The 18738-nt window shown below is 43.7% G+C and overlaps 1 protein-coding gene and 1 pseudogene across 2 annotated transcripts in view; one reads left to right on the forward strand and one right to left on the reverse strand.

Moving 5' to 3' along the window:
- LOC309550683 (uncharacterized protein) overlaps positions 1-18738 on the forward strand; it is a 3164715-nt gene that overhangs the window by 3118794 nt on the left and 27183 nt on the right. The window lies entirely within an intron of this gene.
- Positions 1-18738, reverse strand: part of LOC309550793 — a 1525103-nt pseudogene that overhangs the window by 1407241 nt on the left and 99124 nt on the right. The gene's annotated exons all lie outside the window — the stretch shown is intronic.

Consider the following 18738-nt stretch of genomic DNA (forward strand, 5'->3'; position numbering starts at 1 on the left):
TCAGGCGACTTGGTCGCCTGACAAGTCATGCTCCATTCTGTGCAATGGGAACCGTTCTAATAGGAGCGACTCAAGTCGCTCCGACTTGCAAAAAGGTTCCTGCACTACTTTTGGCCGAAGTCGGAGCGACTTGCATTGACTTCCATTATGTGAAGTCAGTGCAAGCCGCGCCGAGGTCGCGGTGCACGGCGACTTGTTCAAGTCGCCCCGAAGTCGTGTCGCCATAGTGTAAACCGACTCTTAATCTGAGGTGGAAAGATTTGGTGATGGGCCTCTAATGTGGTCTCCTGAATAAAAGCTGATTGTGGGGCATTTTAACCAGATAAGTACCCATTTATACTGCCGGGGTGTCCTGCATTGGATATGGCGTCCTATGTGACTATATACTGCGGCAGTCAGCCCCCTACAGGCAAAGTGACGTAGGGGTATGTCGCTCGCCCACGCCCCTGCTCGTTCCCTGCCTAGCCATCGCGTGTGACTGCCACGCCCCCTAATAGTTAGAATCACGCCCCTAGGGACACACACAACCCCTTGATCACCCATACTGTTAACCCCTTCCCTGCCAGTGTCCTTTTTACAGTAACAGTGCATATTTATAGCAATGATTACTGTAGTAATGTCACTGGTACCCCCAAAAGTGTCAAAAATGTCAGTCAGGGGTCCGATCCGTCTGCCACAATGTTGCAGTCCCGTAAAAAAAAAAATCGCAGATCGCCGCCATTACTAGTTAAAAAAAAAAAAAAAAAAAAAAACAATAAAAATGACATAAATATTTCCCGTAGTTAGTAGACGCAATAACTTTTGCGCAAACCAATCAAAGTACGCTTATTGCGTCTCATGCCAACTGGTGGTTCCACCCAGAGGCGAACAATGCCACAGCAGCTTTGGAGGCGGCCCTTCTAACTTCCTTTGAATCACTGCAAAATTTACTTTATCGTTGCTCTACTATGGGTAGACCGAATACTACTATATTATCTGTGACTTTGAGAGTTTTTGCGGCCGCGGACCTGGATGGGTCCCTGTCCTTTGAGATCTATTCTCCTAACGCTCCCCTATGGCATAATCCGAGATTACATTTTCCTTTTGTCGGGATGATGGTCTCCTTTGGGCCAGACATGGAGTAAAATCAATCTGCCATTTATATTTGCACTGTGTTTTTAGGTCAATCCTCCTTCGTTACTTACAGCTGAGACATACGGCGGCCGCGCAATTTGGCCTCCGCAATGTCTTACTGGAATCTACAACACTGGAGAATCTTCTCTCCGATTTATTACATGAGAAGCTGCTCTCTACGTATTACTCTAGGTTACTGCATTCTAAATCTAAGAGATTAATGGCGGTTGAGTCTCAGTGGAGGGAGAACATTCCGGCCCTGTCGGAAGAGGTGTGGCACAATATTCTTCCTGAACAAATTCCAGTAGTTTTTTTCTTCTAGGGATAAAGTTATACAATTGAAGTTTCTATACAGAGTTTACTTTACTCCTACATTTTTGCATAAAGTAGGTAAATTGCTATCTCCTCTATGCTCAAAGTGTGATGTTGCTGAGGGTACTTTTTTCCATATGTTCTGGGAATGTCCGTCTATTCGTAACTTTTGGTCCGCTGTCATAGCTTTTATTGCCAATCTCACCCAGCTACCTAATATTTGTAGCCCCTTTCGCTGTCTATTGTATTGTCTATGTAGATGAGGAAGACGCCCCCGCCCGCACTAAATTGTTCTTACGCCTGACCTTCTATGCTAGGAAGACTATAGCATTACAATGGAAATCTGATATTCCCCCTGACGTTCCATTTTGGATTTCCCTTATTAATCAAGTGCTGCCTCTCTATAAAATGACCTACGAGGCTAGAGGTTTCGTAAAATCTGGTCCCTTTGGGTAGATCCTGACCTCACTACTTCTCCGGTCACAGATTCTACTTAAGAGGTGTCATTGCAGTTTTTCAAATTTTATACGATATGCATGCTCTCCCTGTTGGTCTATCCATCACCCCAGTCCCCCCCCCCCCTTCCGGGTGATTTCTTATTGATCTTTACATGTTCCTTTTGTTCTTATTGTTGCATATGACTTGTATACATTGCGCCCTATGTGGGCATCTGATAAGAGACATTGTTTCTTTTTTCACTGTACTGGAATCGTGTGTTTTTTCTTTTTTTGTTATGTTCAAATAAAATTACCTTTAAAAAAAAAAAAATATGCTTATTGCAATTGATTTATTTATTAATTTATTTTAAAATATGTAGCAGAAAACAAATTGGCCTAGAGTGTTAAAAAATTTAGATTTTTACTTTTTTTTTTTTTTGAGAATTTCATATATAAAAATTTGAAAAATATTGTTATTTTTTCAAAATTGTCGCACTTTTTTTGGTTATAGCGCAAAAAATAAAAATCGCACAGGTGATCTAATACAACCAAAAGAAAGCTCTGTTTGTGGGGAAAAAAAGGATGTCCATTTAATTTGGGTACAGCGTCGCACGACCACGCAATTGTCCATTAAAGTCACGCAGTGCCGAATCGCAAAATAGGGCCTGGTCATTGAGCAGCCAAATCCTCTGGGGCTTAAGTGGTTAATCAGATACAATTTAAAAAAAAAACTCAAAAAAGTGTGGCATATCATTTTAGTTATGTAAAGTTTAAAAAAAGGACCATTTATTCTTGAATATTTCTATGCAGTGGTAAATACAAATAACCAGCGCTATGATAAGAAAAGATATACCTGTGCTCAAGTCCCAATAGCTTGTACATGTGGACCAAGCCTATTTATAACACTTGTTGTTTTACAAGTTAAATTCATTTTTTTTTTTTTGCTAGAAAATTACTTAGAACCCCCAAACATTATTTATATATTTATTTATATTATATATATTTTTTTTTTTTTAGCAGAGACCCTAGAGAATAAAATGGAGATCGTTGAAATACCGGTCTTACAAACGCAATTTTCTTTGGAAAAAATACACTTTTTTTAATTTAAAAAATAAGAAAACAGTAAAGTTAACCCAATTTATTTCTATATTGTGAAAGATAATGTTACACCGAGTAAATAGATACCCAACATATCATGCTTCAAAATTGCGCACGCTCGTGGCATGGCGACAAACATTGTACTTAAAAATCCCCATATGCTGCACTTTAAAAGTTTCTACAAGTTACCAGTTTAGTTAGGTTCCTTTTACATGGGCGGTGCGCCCGACGGAGTCCGTTTTGTTCAGCGGGGGATCGATCTGCCGAGCAGGCGGATGACAGCTCCATCTCCGCTCTGTGTGCAGAGACGGAACTGTCAGAGCCCGCTCTCCTCAATGGGAGATCGGATGAGAACCGACCACCTGTCCGTTCTCATCTGATCCCATTCGATCCTCCAGACGGATGGAAAATAGGGTTTCCATCCATACAGATTTCACGGATCGGATAGCAGCGGGTGTCAGCGGACATGTCTCAGCTGACATCCGCCGCTGCATGGAGCATCCTAACCGGTCTGCCTGAAAAACTGACAAGTGGATCGGATCGGAAAGACCGTGTGAAAGGGGCCTTACAGAGGAGGTCTAGGGCTCAAATTATTGCTCTTGCTCTAATGATCGCGGCGATACCCGCTGTGTGGTTTGAACACCGTTAACATATGTGGGCGTGACTTGCGTATGCGTTCGCTTCTGCGCCCAAGCTATTTATTTTACCTTTTATTTTTACACAGTCCTTTAAAAAAAAAAAAAAAAAAAATTACATCCCTTGTAATAGAAATAATCATGACAGGACCTCTTTAATGTGAGATCTGGGGTCAAAAACACCTCACATCTACACTAAAAAAGAAAAAAAAAATGGGCTCTTTAAAGCCGTTGCTAGGAAGCGAGGTATGACGTCGCTCTGATCCTCCAAGGCCATAGAGTGGAGTGGGGGCTCGACTTCCTGGCTGAGAGGAGAGCAGATTGGATCGTTTTCCCTGCTACCGATGGCTCTGGTAAGCGGGAAAAACTACCGGGAAGGGGGGGGCACCTCTCGAATCAGCCACTGGGACCACCCTTATAATAAAGCGGACTGCCTACCATTTAAAAAAATGCGGGGTTATGGCTATCTGCTGCCATAACCCCGGTATTTAACATCAAAGTACCAACGTAAATACATGGACCAAGCCTATTTCTGACACATGTTGTTTACAAGTTAAAATCTGTATTTTTAGCTAGAAAACGGAAAATTTATATCAAATACTTACAGTAATTTTCCTTTCCTGATGGACTCCATGGCAGCATACGTATCGGGTTTAGCCCCGCCTCCAAACCTACCCTATAGGACACCACTCCCATAAATGTTTGCACCTGTTCAGCACACGTGTTCTGTAACTATCCTCCACAGAATCTGGGAGGGAACTCCTGCTGCCATGGAGTCCATCAGGAAAGGAAAATTACGGTAAGTATTTGATATAAATTTTCAGTTTTCCTGACAGACTCCATGGCAGCATATGTATTGGGAAATAACTCGCCGTACACAACAGGGTGGGCAGGTGCTGAACAAAAGTTTAATTTACTCTGTCAACTGACAAGACTTGTAAACCAAAATTAACAGAAGAAAGAGCCGCTCGCTCAACACAATAGTGGGACAAAAAGATATTAATGGAAGACCACGATGCTGCTCTACAGATAACATCAGGAGCGACGTGTCTGGAGACTGCCCAAGAAGTGGAAACACTCCTAGTCGAGTGAGCCGTAACCGCCACTGGAGGGGTCAAGCCCTTTGCCCTGTAAGCCCATTGGATGGCCTGAATGATCCAGGAGGAGATTGATCTTGGAGAAGCTCTTGAGCCTTTATTTTTGCCATGAAAGGCGACAAAAAGGTATTCCGACTTTCGGAAGGGAGATGTGGCATCCAGATATTTTTTGATGCAGCTACCTATGTCCAGTGGGTGGACCGGAGAGCCTTCCTCCTGTCTGAAGGTAGGCAACACAATCTCAGCATTCTCATGAAAGACAGAAGTAACTTTCGGTCTTGCATCCAACATGGGAATGAGTACCACTCTGTCAGGAAAAAAGGTAAAAAAAGGCTCTTGTGCCCCCAGGGCCCCAATTTCAGATACTCTTTTTGCCGAAGTCACAGCTACTAGGAAGACTGTCACTAGAGTCAGCTCTCTGATAGTAAGAGACTCAGACATATCCTGAATACGATGTGCTAAGAAATCCAGCACCAAAGGAAGATCCCATTTGAGGAATCTTTGCTTTCTCTGAGGCCTGATTCTAACTGCTCCCTTAAAGAACTGGCATACCAAGGTATGACTAGCTCAGGAAATACCCATGAAGGCAGAAATAGCTGACACTTGGACTCTGAGAGAGCTCACTGAAAGAGGGAGATCCAAACTGGATTGTAGGAAACTCAGAATATCCTGGATTTTAATGGAAGACTGAGGATCAGGTCTTGCAGCCAGCTGTGAGGAAAATCTTGCCCAAATCCTTTGTTAAACCTTATTTATGGAGTCTCTTCTGGCACTCAGGAGCATAGAAATTGCCTCTTCGGGACAACCTAACGTTTGCAACCTTCTCCTCTCAACATCCACACTCTCAAGTGTAGCCAAGCAGGGCATGGATGGAACACAGACCCCTGGGATAGCAGATCCAGTCTGATGGGCAGCGGAATTGGATCTTGAACTCTGAGAAGTGTCAGAAGGGAGAACCATGGCCTGTTGGGCCAGAAAGGAATCACCGCCACTATCTCCACCGCCTCCGACCTGAGTCTCCGAAAAAATTGCAGTATTATCGGCACTGGTGGGAAGGCATACGCTCTGTGGAACCTCCATTGATCCGAGAGAGCATCCACCCCGAAAGCTTGGGGATCCCTGAACCTTGTGTAATATTTCCGTAACTTGTGGTTGCAGGGGGGAGGCGAAGAGGTCAACCTCTGGATGGAACCCCAACGACAGAATCCAGCTGAATACTGCTCTACACGGGACAGAAAATCGGCTTGGACATTTTGGATTCCTGGAACGTAGACTGCCGACAGATCTGATAGATTCTTCTGTGCCCAGGACATGATAGGCTCCACTTCTCTCAGTAAGGACCAGCTGCCTGTTCCCCACAGCCGTCTCACATAAGCAACTGCTTAGTGTTGTCCAGTCTGAGCATTGCTGGTAGACCCCTTGTCAGATGGAAGAACGCTTGCAGCGCTTGAAATGCTGCCTGAAGTTCCAGGACATTGGAAACTATCCCTTGAGTGGGGAAGCTCCACTTGCCTTGAGCCATTTCAGTGAGACAGTGGGCGCCCCAGCCTATATTGCTGGCGTCTTAAGTCACTACTACCCAAGGAGTTGGTCTCAGTGAATGGCAGTTCAGCAGGTGATCTCTGCACAGCCACCAAGGAAGGCTCGCTCTCATGGCTGGAGTCAGAAAAATAGGCTGATCTAGGTGCCATGCGTCCCATTGTTGCAGGAATCCCTTCTGAAAAGGCCTCATCCTCCACAGGGCCCACTTCACCATGGGGACTACTGCGACCATAGTCCCAATCACCTTCAAGCATTGGTGTGCTTGAAGATGGGAAGATGAGAGGGTGTGGCGAACTCTGTCCCTGACTATACCGACTTTCTCCTCTGGAAAAGAGAGTGTCGCCCTTGCTGTGTCGAACAGAGCACCGAGGTAAACAAGGGAGTTGGGGTCAAATGGCTTTTCTCTTCGTTCAAGAGCCAACCGAACCACTGGAGGGTAGACACGACCTGATTTAGATGAACTACCAACTGGCCTTTGTCTTGAGATAGAAGGAGGAGGTCATCCAGATAATGATGGAGTCGAATCCCTCTTGTTCTCAACAGAGCTACCACAGCCAACAAGACTTTTGGAAAGGTCCGTGGAGATGTGGAAAGCCCGATTGGGAGACAGGTAAATTGCAGGTGTGAGTCGCCTACGGCGAACCGGAGATACTTCTGAAACCCCTCTGCCACAGGAACATGGAAATACGCGTCCTTTAGGTCGATGGACACCATCCAGTCGTCCGGCTGTACTGTTTGTTGTATAGATAGCAGGGTCTCCATTTTGAATCTTTCTTTCTTTATAAACTGGTTTAAGAAAGTCTAATCTATAACTGGTCTCCATGAACCGTTTTTCTTTTGGACCAAAAAAAGCGGGGAGTAAATTCCCTGGCCTCGCTCGGGCTCTGACATGGAAATAACAGCCCCTTGAGGCACCAGAGACTCTACGTAGGAAAGATGAACTTGTCGCTTCTCTCCTGAGGATGGTAGAGCTGTAGGCAGTAATCTTAACCTGGGGAAATCTTTGAAGACCCACTTGTGACCTGATGACACCGTCCTGACGGTCCATGGGTCCTGAATCGAGGCCGCCCAGACATGACGGAAGCAAAGTAGCCATGCCCCTACCCGACATGCCTGAGCGGGCCCAACTTCAAAAAGACTTAGTGGGCTCGCGGTCACCAGAGGAAACATTCTTTGAAGTCTTCCTGGAAGATTGCCTTGACCTCCAATTACGGCCAAATTCACCACCAGGCCTATAGGTACGTGCTTCCCTGGCCCGATCTGGGACATACTTCCTGTTAGGTTGCCCTTTCTTCACATTGAACGGGTGCCGATCCTGGGGAAGGAAACCAGACTTCCCGCCTGTAGCTCGAGTTATGGCCTCATCAAGCGTATTCCCAAAGAGGGAGGAACTCTTAAAGGGAATACGACACCAAACCTGTTTGGATGCCGGGTCAGCGACCCAAGGACGGAGCCATAAAGCCCGTTTTGTCGTGACTGAGGAAAGCATAACCCTAGCCAGCAGACGGATTAGGTCTATAGAAGCCTCCCTTAGTTCCTGGATCGGGGAACTTCTGGCCACTTCCTCCGACACTCCTCTGACGGATTCGTCAACCACATCAGCCCATGACTCCATACACTTGGAAAGGGCTGCTAAGGCCAAAGCCGGTTTGGAGGCCATACCTGCCGTCAAATAAATCCTCTTCAGATCCGAATCCATTCTACGGTCTAAAGGATCTTTGAAAGATACCGTATCTTCTAAAGGGAGGGTCACATGCTTGACCAGCCTCATGACCGCTGCATCCACTAGAGGAGGAGATTCTAGATTTTTGACATCTTCCTCTTTAAACGGATACAATCTGGACATATTGGAGGTCATGGAGTTCTTTCTCTCCACCTTACTCTGTTCCTCTGAGATGATCTCCCCCAATTCACCCAGGAAGGGGAAGTTAAGACGCTCCTTATTGAGCTGTTTAAAAAATATTTTTTTGTTTTGGAGGAGTTACAGCTGAATCTTCCCAGTTTAAGGTCTCCCTGACCGCCTTTACAAGGGAAGGGACCAAAGCGAATTCAAAGCCCAGACAAGGGTGCTCTACCTCAGAGTCGCTACCCGACAGGAGCACTAAATGATGACTTGGATGAGTAGAATCAAAGTCCTCCTGAGGCTGTACCCTCACAGGGGAAGGGCTTGGAGGAACCGCTTCAGAGCACTGAGGCTGACCGACACCCAATTTGGCTAGAGAATCCTTCACGACCCTCTTCACAAGGGCTTCAAGGCGCTGGTCGGAAATGTCCCTTTCTCCCGCAGCCTGGGAAAAATACTTGTCACATAGGGACTTAGTTTCAGGGACCCGGGTGCCACAACACCAACAACCCACTTTGTCAGGTTTTCGTGAGGGGCCAGCTGATGTGGACGCTTTCTTGCTGGGAACCCGATGGGGACCTCCGAGCAGATCTTGAAGAGTGCCGGTGGTGAGAGCTTGACCGACGTTCGCTCCTTTAAGAGGAGTGACGAGTATCCGAACGAGAAGGGCTGAAAAAACAAGGGAAACAAAGAAACACAAACTGGAAGCTAGGCTCCACAGGTAATCCTTTGGAGGACAAAAAAGGAACACGTGTGCTGAACAGGTGCAAAGATTTATGGGAGTGATGTCCTATAGGGTAGGTTTGGAGGCGGGGCTAAACCCGATACGTATGCTGCCATGGAGTCTGTCAGGAAAATTACTTAGAACCCCCAAACATTATATTTATTTTTTTAGCAAAGACTCTGGAGAATAAAATGGCGGTCTTTGAAATATTTTTTGTTGTGCGGTATTTACGCAGCAGTCTTTCAAATGCAATTTTTTGGGAAAAAATATATTTCACTGCATTTTAAAGAATGAAACAGTAAAATTAGCCTAATTTTTTTATATATTGTGAAAGATGATTTCACACCGAGTAAATAGATACCTAACATGTTACAGTTTAAAATTGCGTACACTCGTGGAATGGCGACAAACTACGGTACTTAAAAATCTCCATAGGCGACGCTTTAAAAAAATGTTAACAGTTACCATTTTAGAGTTACAGCATTGTTTTTTTTTTTTTTTTGTTTTGTTTTTTTTAGAATTATTTCTCTCGCTCTGTCGATCACTGCGATACCTCACGTGTGGTTTGAACACTGTTTTCATTTGCGGGCGCGACTTACGTATACGTTTTCTTTCGTGTGCAAGCTCATGGCGATGGGGGTGCTTTGAAATTTTTATTTTCCTATTTATTTTATTTAAGTTTTTTTTTTTTTTTTTTAGCACTGTTTTAAAAAAAAAAAAAAAATCTGATTACTTTTATTGCTGTCACAAGGAATGTAAACATCCCTTGTGACAGTAATAGGCAGTGACAGGTACTCCTTATGGAGGGACAGGGGGTCTAAAAGACCCCAGACCCCTCCTCTACACTTAAAAGTATTCAAAAAGCCAAAATCGGCATTTTGGAATACTGGCAGTTTTTTAAATTTGGCGCCGTTAACCGCCGAGTAAACGATTATGACAGGCTTCTGACCAGGCAGAGACAGGGCGGCTAGCATGTCCGTCTGCTTTGTTTATGATAAAAGTGTCAGTGACACTAATTGAGGTGAGGTGGGGGTGAATGAGTGTCTTTTGGTTCCACTGATTAGCGAAAGGTGGGGGCTACTTTCGCTCAAGAAGCCTGGGTCACTAAACAAAATGGATGCCGAGAGGACAAGATGGTGTCCAAATGCTCAACACCATTACAACCCCCTCCAGGACAGTACAGTGTCACTATGGTGAAACTGCACTGCTCTGGTGACAGTATGTAAAAAAAAAAAAAATTAAAGCAAAACCGGTGTGACTATGGTGACACTATAATGCTGCCGCAGACATCATATACAATGGCTCACATGTATGTTAGTGCCACCAGCCATTATTTCTGATCACAACCACAGCAGTACTATGTCACCAGACCAGTGCTGTCAGTCACTACAGTGTCCCTGACCACTGCCATACCAGCCACAGTGTCCCTGACCACTGCAATACCAGCTACAGTGTCCTTGACCACTGCCATACCAGCCACAATGTCCCTGACCACTGCCATACTAGCCACAGTGTCCCTGACCACTACCACACCAGTCATACAGTAAGTCACCATGAGGATTTTTTCACCTGTGCAATGCACCCTGAAGAGCTATTTATGTTGAATCACTCTCCAGAGAGAATTTGTCCCTGATCACTTTTCTCACCAGTCACAGTATCACTAATGACCGCCAAACAAGTACCAGTGCCCCTGACCACCGCCACACCAGTCCCAGTGTCCCTGACCACCGACCGCACCAGTCCCAGTTTCCCTGACTGCCGACCACACCAGTCCCAGTGTCCCCAACCACATCCACACCAATCCCAGTGTCCTTGACCGCCGACCACACCAGTCCCAGTGTCCCCGACCACATCCACACCAGTCCCAGTGTCCCTGACCACATCCACACCAGTCCCATGGTCTCTGACCACTGCCACACCAGTCCCAGTGTCTCTGACCCCTGCCACACCAGTCCCAGGCAGTGACTCTGACCACTGACCACACCAGTCCCAGTGTCTCTGACCACCGACCACAGCAGTCCCAGTGTGCCTGACCACAGACCACACTAGTCCCAGTGTCCCTGACCACCGTCCACACCAGTCCTAGTGTCCCTGACCACCGTCCACACCAGTCCCAGTGTCCCTGACCACCGTCCATACCATCCCAGTGTCCCTGACCACCGTCCACACCAGTTCCATTGTCCCTGACCACCGTCCACACCAGTCCCAGTGTCCCTGACCACCGTCCACACCAGTTACAGTGTCCCTGGCCACCGTCCACACCAGTCCCAGTGTCCCTGGCCACCGTCCACACCAGTCCCAGTGTCCCTGACCACCGCCCACACCAGTCCCAGTGTCCCTGACCACCGCCCACACCAGTCCCAGTGTCCCTGACCACCGACCACACCAGTCATATCATAATGTCACCATACAGTAAGTCAGCATAAGGACTTGTTCAGATGTGTAATGAAGAGCCATTTGTGTTAGTATCGCTCTTCAGAGAGTTTTTGATGGTCAATGAGGGAGGTGTTGTATCACTTCTCACTGCCTGCTCAAACCCTTTGAAACCCACACAACAACCCCCTTTCACTTAAATGGGTTGCAATTGGTGCGGGTAGAAGGGGTATAATCCCTGCTACAGCTGCAATGCAACACATTTATGGCAACTGTACACTGCTGCCTCTGCAACTAAAAGGGGGTAGCATTTGCAGACACAGTTTTACCCCCCACCCCACAATAAGGTATTAACAAGCTCCCCCCACAATTAAGGTATCAACAAGCCCTAATAGTACAACCAGTCACAGTGTCAACAGAGCAGTGTAACTAGAATCAGTATAACTGATTGCCACCACACCAGATCAGTGCAGCCAGCAACCATTTTCCTGATTACTGCTACATCAGTCCCAGTGTCACCAGTCCAGTGTAAGACAGCAACAGTCTTCCCGATTGCTGCTTCACTAGTCCTCGGTGTTACTAGACCAGTGTAAGCCAGCATCAGTGTCCTTGATTGTCGCCACACCAGTCCCAGTGTCACTAGACTAGTGTAAGCCAGCAACAGGTTCCTGAGTGCTGCCACACTAGTCCTCAGCGTCACTAGACCAGTGTAACTAGAATCAGTATACCTGATTGCCACCACACCAGATCAGTGCAGCCAGCAACCATTTTCCTGATTACTGCTACACCAGTCCCAGTGTCACCAGTCCAGTGTAAGACAGCAACAGTGTTCCCGATTGCTGCTTCACTAGTCCTCTGTGTTACTAGACCAGTGTAAGCCAGCATCAGTGTCCTTGATTATCGCCACACCAGTCCCAGTGTCACTAGACTAGTGTAAGCCAGCAACAGGTTCCTGAGTGCTGCCACACTAGTCCTCAGCGTCACTAGACCAGTGTAACTAGAATCAGTATACCTGATTGCCACCACACCAGATCAGTGCAGCCAGCAACCGTTTTCCTGATTACCGCTACACCAGTCCCAGTGTCACCAGACCAGTGTTCCTGATTGCTGCCACACTAGTCCTTGGTGTCGCCATACCAGTGTAAGCCAGCATCAGTGTTCTCAATTGTTACCACACTAGTCCCAAGTTCACTACTAATTATGTTTTTCCAAAAAATTGTGACAAAAAATTAAAGTGCTCCTTGGATTTTGGGTCTCTCTCTGTGGCTACACTGTAAACTAGTCTCACACCTGTGGTATTGCCATACTTAGGAGTAGCATAATGTGTTTTGAGATTTATTTCTAAGTATGCCTATGATGTGTCTTAGTAATATCTTATTCACTCACATCCTTATGTAAAAAAATATATATTTTCATTTTCTTTCTTGCATTTGTCTTTCAGAAAATACATTGGGCTGTTTTCTTTCCAAAATTGGGTCATTTTTGGGTGTTTCTCCTGTCCTGGCACTTCAGGGACTCAAAAAATATGATAGGTAGTCAGGAAATTAGACGCAGAATTTGCGTTCCATGAAACCCCAAAGGTGCTTCTTGGATTCTGGGCATCTCTATGTGTCTTGGCTGTGAAAAAGTCTCACGCATGTGGTATCCCCATACTTGTAAGGCATAGTAGAAAGTGTTTTGTTGTGTAATTGTAAATATGTCTATGCCGTGAGTGATAAAGAATGCGTTAGAATGACAACAGTAGTTCATTTTTATTTTTCAAAAAATTGGGACAAAAAAAAGTTACAACTTAAAAAACTCAGCATGCCTCTTACTAAACACTTTGGATAGTCTACTTTCCAAAAAGTATGATGTTCAGATAATTCTTCGCTTACAGAAAAACTTGCATAAATTTCATGACCACAACAATGAGGATGGACGAGGACCAGAATCACATGACTGAGAAGATACTAAAACTCACCCTAAAGATCATCTACCTGCTGACCGGAGAGGTGAGGAGGATTCTGGGAGGTCACATGACATCACTCTTATCTCTATTATTAAAGCGGTAGTATACTTAAAAAAAAAAAAAAAAAACCCTGCAAGACAAAGGCATAATGAGCTAGTATGCAATGCATACTAGCTCATTATGAAATACTTACCTTAGAACGAAGCCCCGACACGGACCCCCGGACACCGCTGTGGGAGCTGACATGATCCCTCGGCGTCTCTTCCAGGTTCGGCGGTTCTGGCGCTGTGAGTGGCCGGAGCCGCGATGACGTCACTCCCGCGCATGCACGCGGGAGTAATTTTCCGGCACTTCCCGGCAAGGAACTCTGAAGGTCCCCCCGGACCTTCAGAGCGCATGCGCCGCTTGCGTCAGCGGCTGCATGCAGTGCAAATATCTCCTAAACCATGCAGGTTTAGGAGATATTAATTGTACCTACAGGTAAGCCTTATTATAGGCTTACCTGTAGTTAAAAGTCACAAAAACCGGTATACTACCGCTTTAAAACCCAGACCTGACCAGAGAGGGGAGGAGAATTCTGGGATTCTCACATGATATTCCCATTGGTTTTTCAATGCAGGGTTTTCCTCCTGTGAAATCAGTTGACCATCACAGTGCCTCTATGTGACTCCCTAAAACCTGAGAGACACAACATGCAGAAGATTCTAGAAGTCACCAAGAAGATGATGGAGCTGCTGACAGAAGATGTGAGCGGTGCTGGGAATTCTGGGACATTATCCAGTAACAGACAAGGGATGTGTCTGGATGGTGACTGTATCATTGTGTGTGTGTCAGGTTCCTATAAGGTGTCAGGATGTCACTGTCTATTTCTCAATGGAGGAGTGGGAGTATTTAGAAGGACACAAGGATCTCTACAAGGACGTCATGATGGACAATCAGCCGCCCCTCACCTCACCGGGTAAGAGGAGACTTTATTGTAAAGGAAAAAGCAGAACGGAGGGTCCACCTAGATCCCCCATCATCTGATAAACACATAGAAGCAATGTATTCATTCAAAGTGTGTGTTTCCTGCAGATGGATCCAGTAATGGGAACCCACCAGCGAAATTTCCCCATCCTCTGTTTTCCTGGGATTCCACACAAGAAGGTCACACTATCTTTTACCATCATTAGGTAGACGAGGAACAATCACTGATAGTATCATTAGGATCTGTATATTATCTGCATTGTTAGAATTTCTGTAATTTTTTTTTATATATTCAGAGTGGAAACCTGAGAGATTCTAAAATTGATATTAAAGAAAAGATAAAAGAGGAGGTTAATGAGGATGGGGTGATGGAAGAGTTGAAGTCTCTAAAAAGACACAATGATCAGGATACCATGGTGGAGTCATCCAGAAACCCACTAGAAAGCAGTCCCCCATCTTCTATATTCCCGGGATTCCACACAGGAAGGTCACACCATCATCAGGTAGGTGGAGTTGAGGGTCTGGAATATAAAGTGATTTAACACTCGGACATGTGGAGAGGATGTCTGGACTATACAAGATGATATTTTCTATGTGATCTCATAGTTACATAGTAGTTGAGGTTGAATAAAGACAACAGTCCATCCAGTTCAACCTATGCAGGTGTGTGTCAGTGACGTCTCACATCACAAATACTTTTATTTTACAGATGATTGTGACATTAGAATGTAGAGATGAGGTGATAATACGGATATTGTCACTTAGGGGTGTACTCACTTTTGTTGCCCGCGGTTTAGACATTAATGGCTGTATGTTGAGTTATTTTGAGGGGACAGCAAATTTACACTGTTATACAAGCTGTACACTCACTACTTTACATTGTAGCAAAGTGTCATTTCTTTAGTGTTGTCACATGAAGAGCCGGTTCAAACTGGGGCGACTTGTCAGGCAAATTGGTCGCCTGACAAGTCGCCGTGGGTCGCCTGCCATAGATTAGCACAGGACCCGTTCTAATAGGAGCGACACAAGTCGCTCCGACTTAGAAAAAGGGTCCTGTACTACTTTGGGGCGACCTGGAGCGACCTGCATTGACTTCAATGATATGAAGTCCGTGCATGTCGCTCCGAGGTCGCGGTGCGCGCTGTGCACCGCGACTTCACAGGTCGCCCCGGCAAGTCGGGTCACCTGTATGTGAACCAGCTCGAAAAGATAGAATAAAATATTTACAAAAATGTGAGGGGTGTATGTGTGAGACTTTTTTACAGCTTAGCTACATAGAGAGCCGCAACATCCAAGGAATACCTTCAGGCATTATCCACTTTAAGACCAGACCTTCTTCCAACACTTTTTGTTTACAAGTAAAAATCTGTATTTTTGCTAGAAAATGACTTAGAACCCCCAAACATAATCTATTTTTGTAGCAGAGGTCCTAGAGAATAAAATTGTGAGTTTTGTAAATTTTTATGTCACACCGTATTTGTGCAGCAGTTTTTAAAACGCGATTTTACACACTAGCGCATAAATACATTCTAGTGAATTTGAATGCACACAAAGACAATATAATATCCACATTTTTGGTCAAATATAAAATATGTATGTATCATAGATAAAGAGGCGCTGGTAATCTTTTTTTTAGGATGTCACGTATTATAAATATTAAATAATAAAATATCAAATTATTAAAATAATGAAAAATATACGTGGTTATAAAGTGCGAGAAATGTGATTAATAATTATAAAAGTGCTTCAAGTATTGAGATTGTAGATATTGATCTACTATTGGTGCAACAAGCAAAGAAAGTGCATACCAGTGCAAATTCAATAAAAAATGCAAGTGCTTATTATGATAAATCACTCCACAGAAGTGTAGACAGGTGAATATACCAATAAATAAGTAAAATCACATACAAAAGAAATATATATAGTATATAAATAAATGTGCTCCAAATTAGTGTCTCTAAAATCCGGACAATTTCGTGCAATCAAATTGTGCCTAGTGAATCCTTGGTTTTCTCATTCACAGTGCTCCAGGTGCTGGGGTGTAACAAACGTGGCCTCTTACCAGCTAGCAGCAGGTCACAAGGACCCCCAACGCCTGTGATCCCTTTAACTGGGTGGATCAAACCTCTCCTCGATTGCTTGGATCTCTTGCTCCTATATTACTCGAGTTGGACCATATAGTCCCCCCATATTATTTGTTGTGCCCTCCTGGCACTGGGCAATTCGGCAGTACAAATTCGTTTTGGGTCTTAAGAAGATATTCTCCGGGGATCTTCAGCACCCTGTATCTCCTTTCCCCTCCTTTGTATTGCGGCGGTCGGTAAGCGTCTCAGCCTCTGCTACGAATGCCTGTATTACTATTTCCGGGTTAGCAATGACCACAATGCATTTCGCTCTTGTGCGTCATCAGGCGGTCTATGCTAGCCCAGTTTGTCATGCACTAAATATCGCTGCCTCTGTTATGATTGGCCGGTGTTTGGTTTCACTCTCATATCGCCATTCATTTCATTTTTGCTGACACTAAGTACCGATCTCTTCACTTATTTAAATAGCATCGGTTGATTAAGTGACCCTTTTGTTTTTGCGTGTATTTAGAGTTTGCTGCAAATCACCCGGGTATATTCCTATTACCCGCATTATCTAAACAGCAATTATCACTCTATAATTTACAAACGTAATTCTTTAAAACACATATATTTTTATCATAAGTATATAAAAACTATTTATGTTTAATAATAAAATCTTTATTACTATTAAAACCATATATTTTAAATTAGATTATTTTCGGTGCTAATAAGTAGTCATCGCCATCTAGTGGACATATATTTTATATTTTTGTTGGATTCTTTTCAATGTTATTCGGGACAATATCGCCATCTAATGGACATATATAGGAACAATTTGTTCTTATCATTCTTATGGACGTAGATGTTAATATTATTTCATGGGGACATAATATTAATGTTAAAATGTTATATAAAATCATCAATAATATATATTAACATAATATTACTCTGTTATGAGTAGTAAAATTTATAAAATTTATTCTCGGTTAAAATTTAACATTTAAAATGCAAGGGATACATTTATTACAACTATAAAATCCTAAAAATTATTTAAAAAGCAATTGAGATCTATGTCAGCATTTAACCCCATAGGTTTTAATGTTTTTAATCTATGTATCCATGCGGTTTCATTCTGTGATATCATTTTTCGCATATCTGAGCCTCTCCAATGACTAAATATTTTGTCAATTCCACAAAACCAAAGGAGGGAAGGGTCCTGGTTGTGGCAAATTCTAAAGTGGTTGGATAGGCTGTGCTTTTTGAAACCTTTCTTTATGTTATCGACATGTTCTCCTATTCTAATTGCTAAGGTGCGAGTCGTGCGTCCGATGTATTTTAGTCCACAGGGGCAGGTACACATATATGTTACAAATCTGGTATCGCAGGTGATGAATTTTCTAATCTCAAATTCTCGATTATCTGCGGAAAAAAACTTGTGTTCAACCCTTTTCTTAAATCTGCTTGTCCTGCATGCTTTGCATCTTCTGCACCTGTAAAAGCCATTTTTTGCAAAGAACATTTGTGTTTTTTTTGGTGGGTCTGGAACATTTTTTGATAAAATATTGCGTAGTCCCGGGGCCCTTTTATAAATAAATTTCGGATTTTTTGGGAGGAGTGTTTTCAATGTGTCATCTCTTAATAAGATGTGCCAGTTTTTCTTTATACAGTTTTCAACTTCTTTGTATTGGGTATTGAATCCCGTGATGAAAGCTAATTCAAAGTTTGAGTTTTCTTTCTTCTTTTTCTTCTTATTTTTTAGGAGGTCTTCTCTCTTCACTTCGGATATTTTCTTTTGTGTAATTCTCAGGTCTTTCTCTTTATTTCCCTTTTCTTTGAATCTTTCTATTAATTTATCTGTCTGTGTATTGTAATCTTTCAGATATGTACAATTCCTTCTTATTCGGGTAAAAACAGGCATTCGTAGCAGAGGCTGAGACGCTTACTGACCGCCGCAATACAAAGGAGGGGAAAGGAGATACAGGGTGCTGCAGATCCCCGGAGAATATCTTTTTAAGACCCAAAACGAATTTGTACTGCCGAATTGCCCAGTGCCAGGAGGGCACAACAAATAATATGGGGGGACTATATGGTCCAACTCGAGTAATATAGGAGCAAGAGATCCAAGCAATCGAGGAGAGGTTTGATCCACCCAGTTAAAGGGATCACAGGCGTTGGGGGTCCTTGTGACCTGCTGCTAGCTGGTAAGAGGCCACGTTTGTTACACCCCAGCACCTGGAGCACTGTGAATGAGAAAACCAAGGATTCACTAGGCACAATTTGATTGCACGAAATTGTCCGGATTTTAGAGACACTAATTTGGAGCACATTTATTTATATACTATATATATTTCTTTTGTATGTGATTTTACTTATTTATTGGTATATTCACCTGTCTACACTTCTGTGGAGTGATTTATCATAATAAGCACTTGCATTTTTTATTGAATTTGCACTGGTATGCACTTTCTTTGCTTGTTGCACCAATAGTAGATCAATATCTACAATCTCAATACTTGAAGCACTTTTATAATTATTAATCACATTTCTCGCACTTTATAACCACGTATATTTTTCATTATTTTAA

The sequence above is a fragment of the Pelophylax lessonae genome, assembly GCF_965119305.1.
Source record: "Pelophylax lessonae genome assembly, chromosome: 3".
Lineage (NCBI taxonomy): Eukaryota > Metazoa > Chordata > Amphibia > Anura > Ranidae > Pelophylax > Pelophylax lessonae.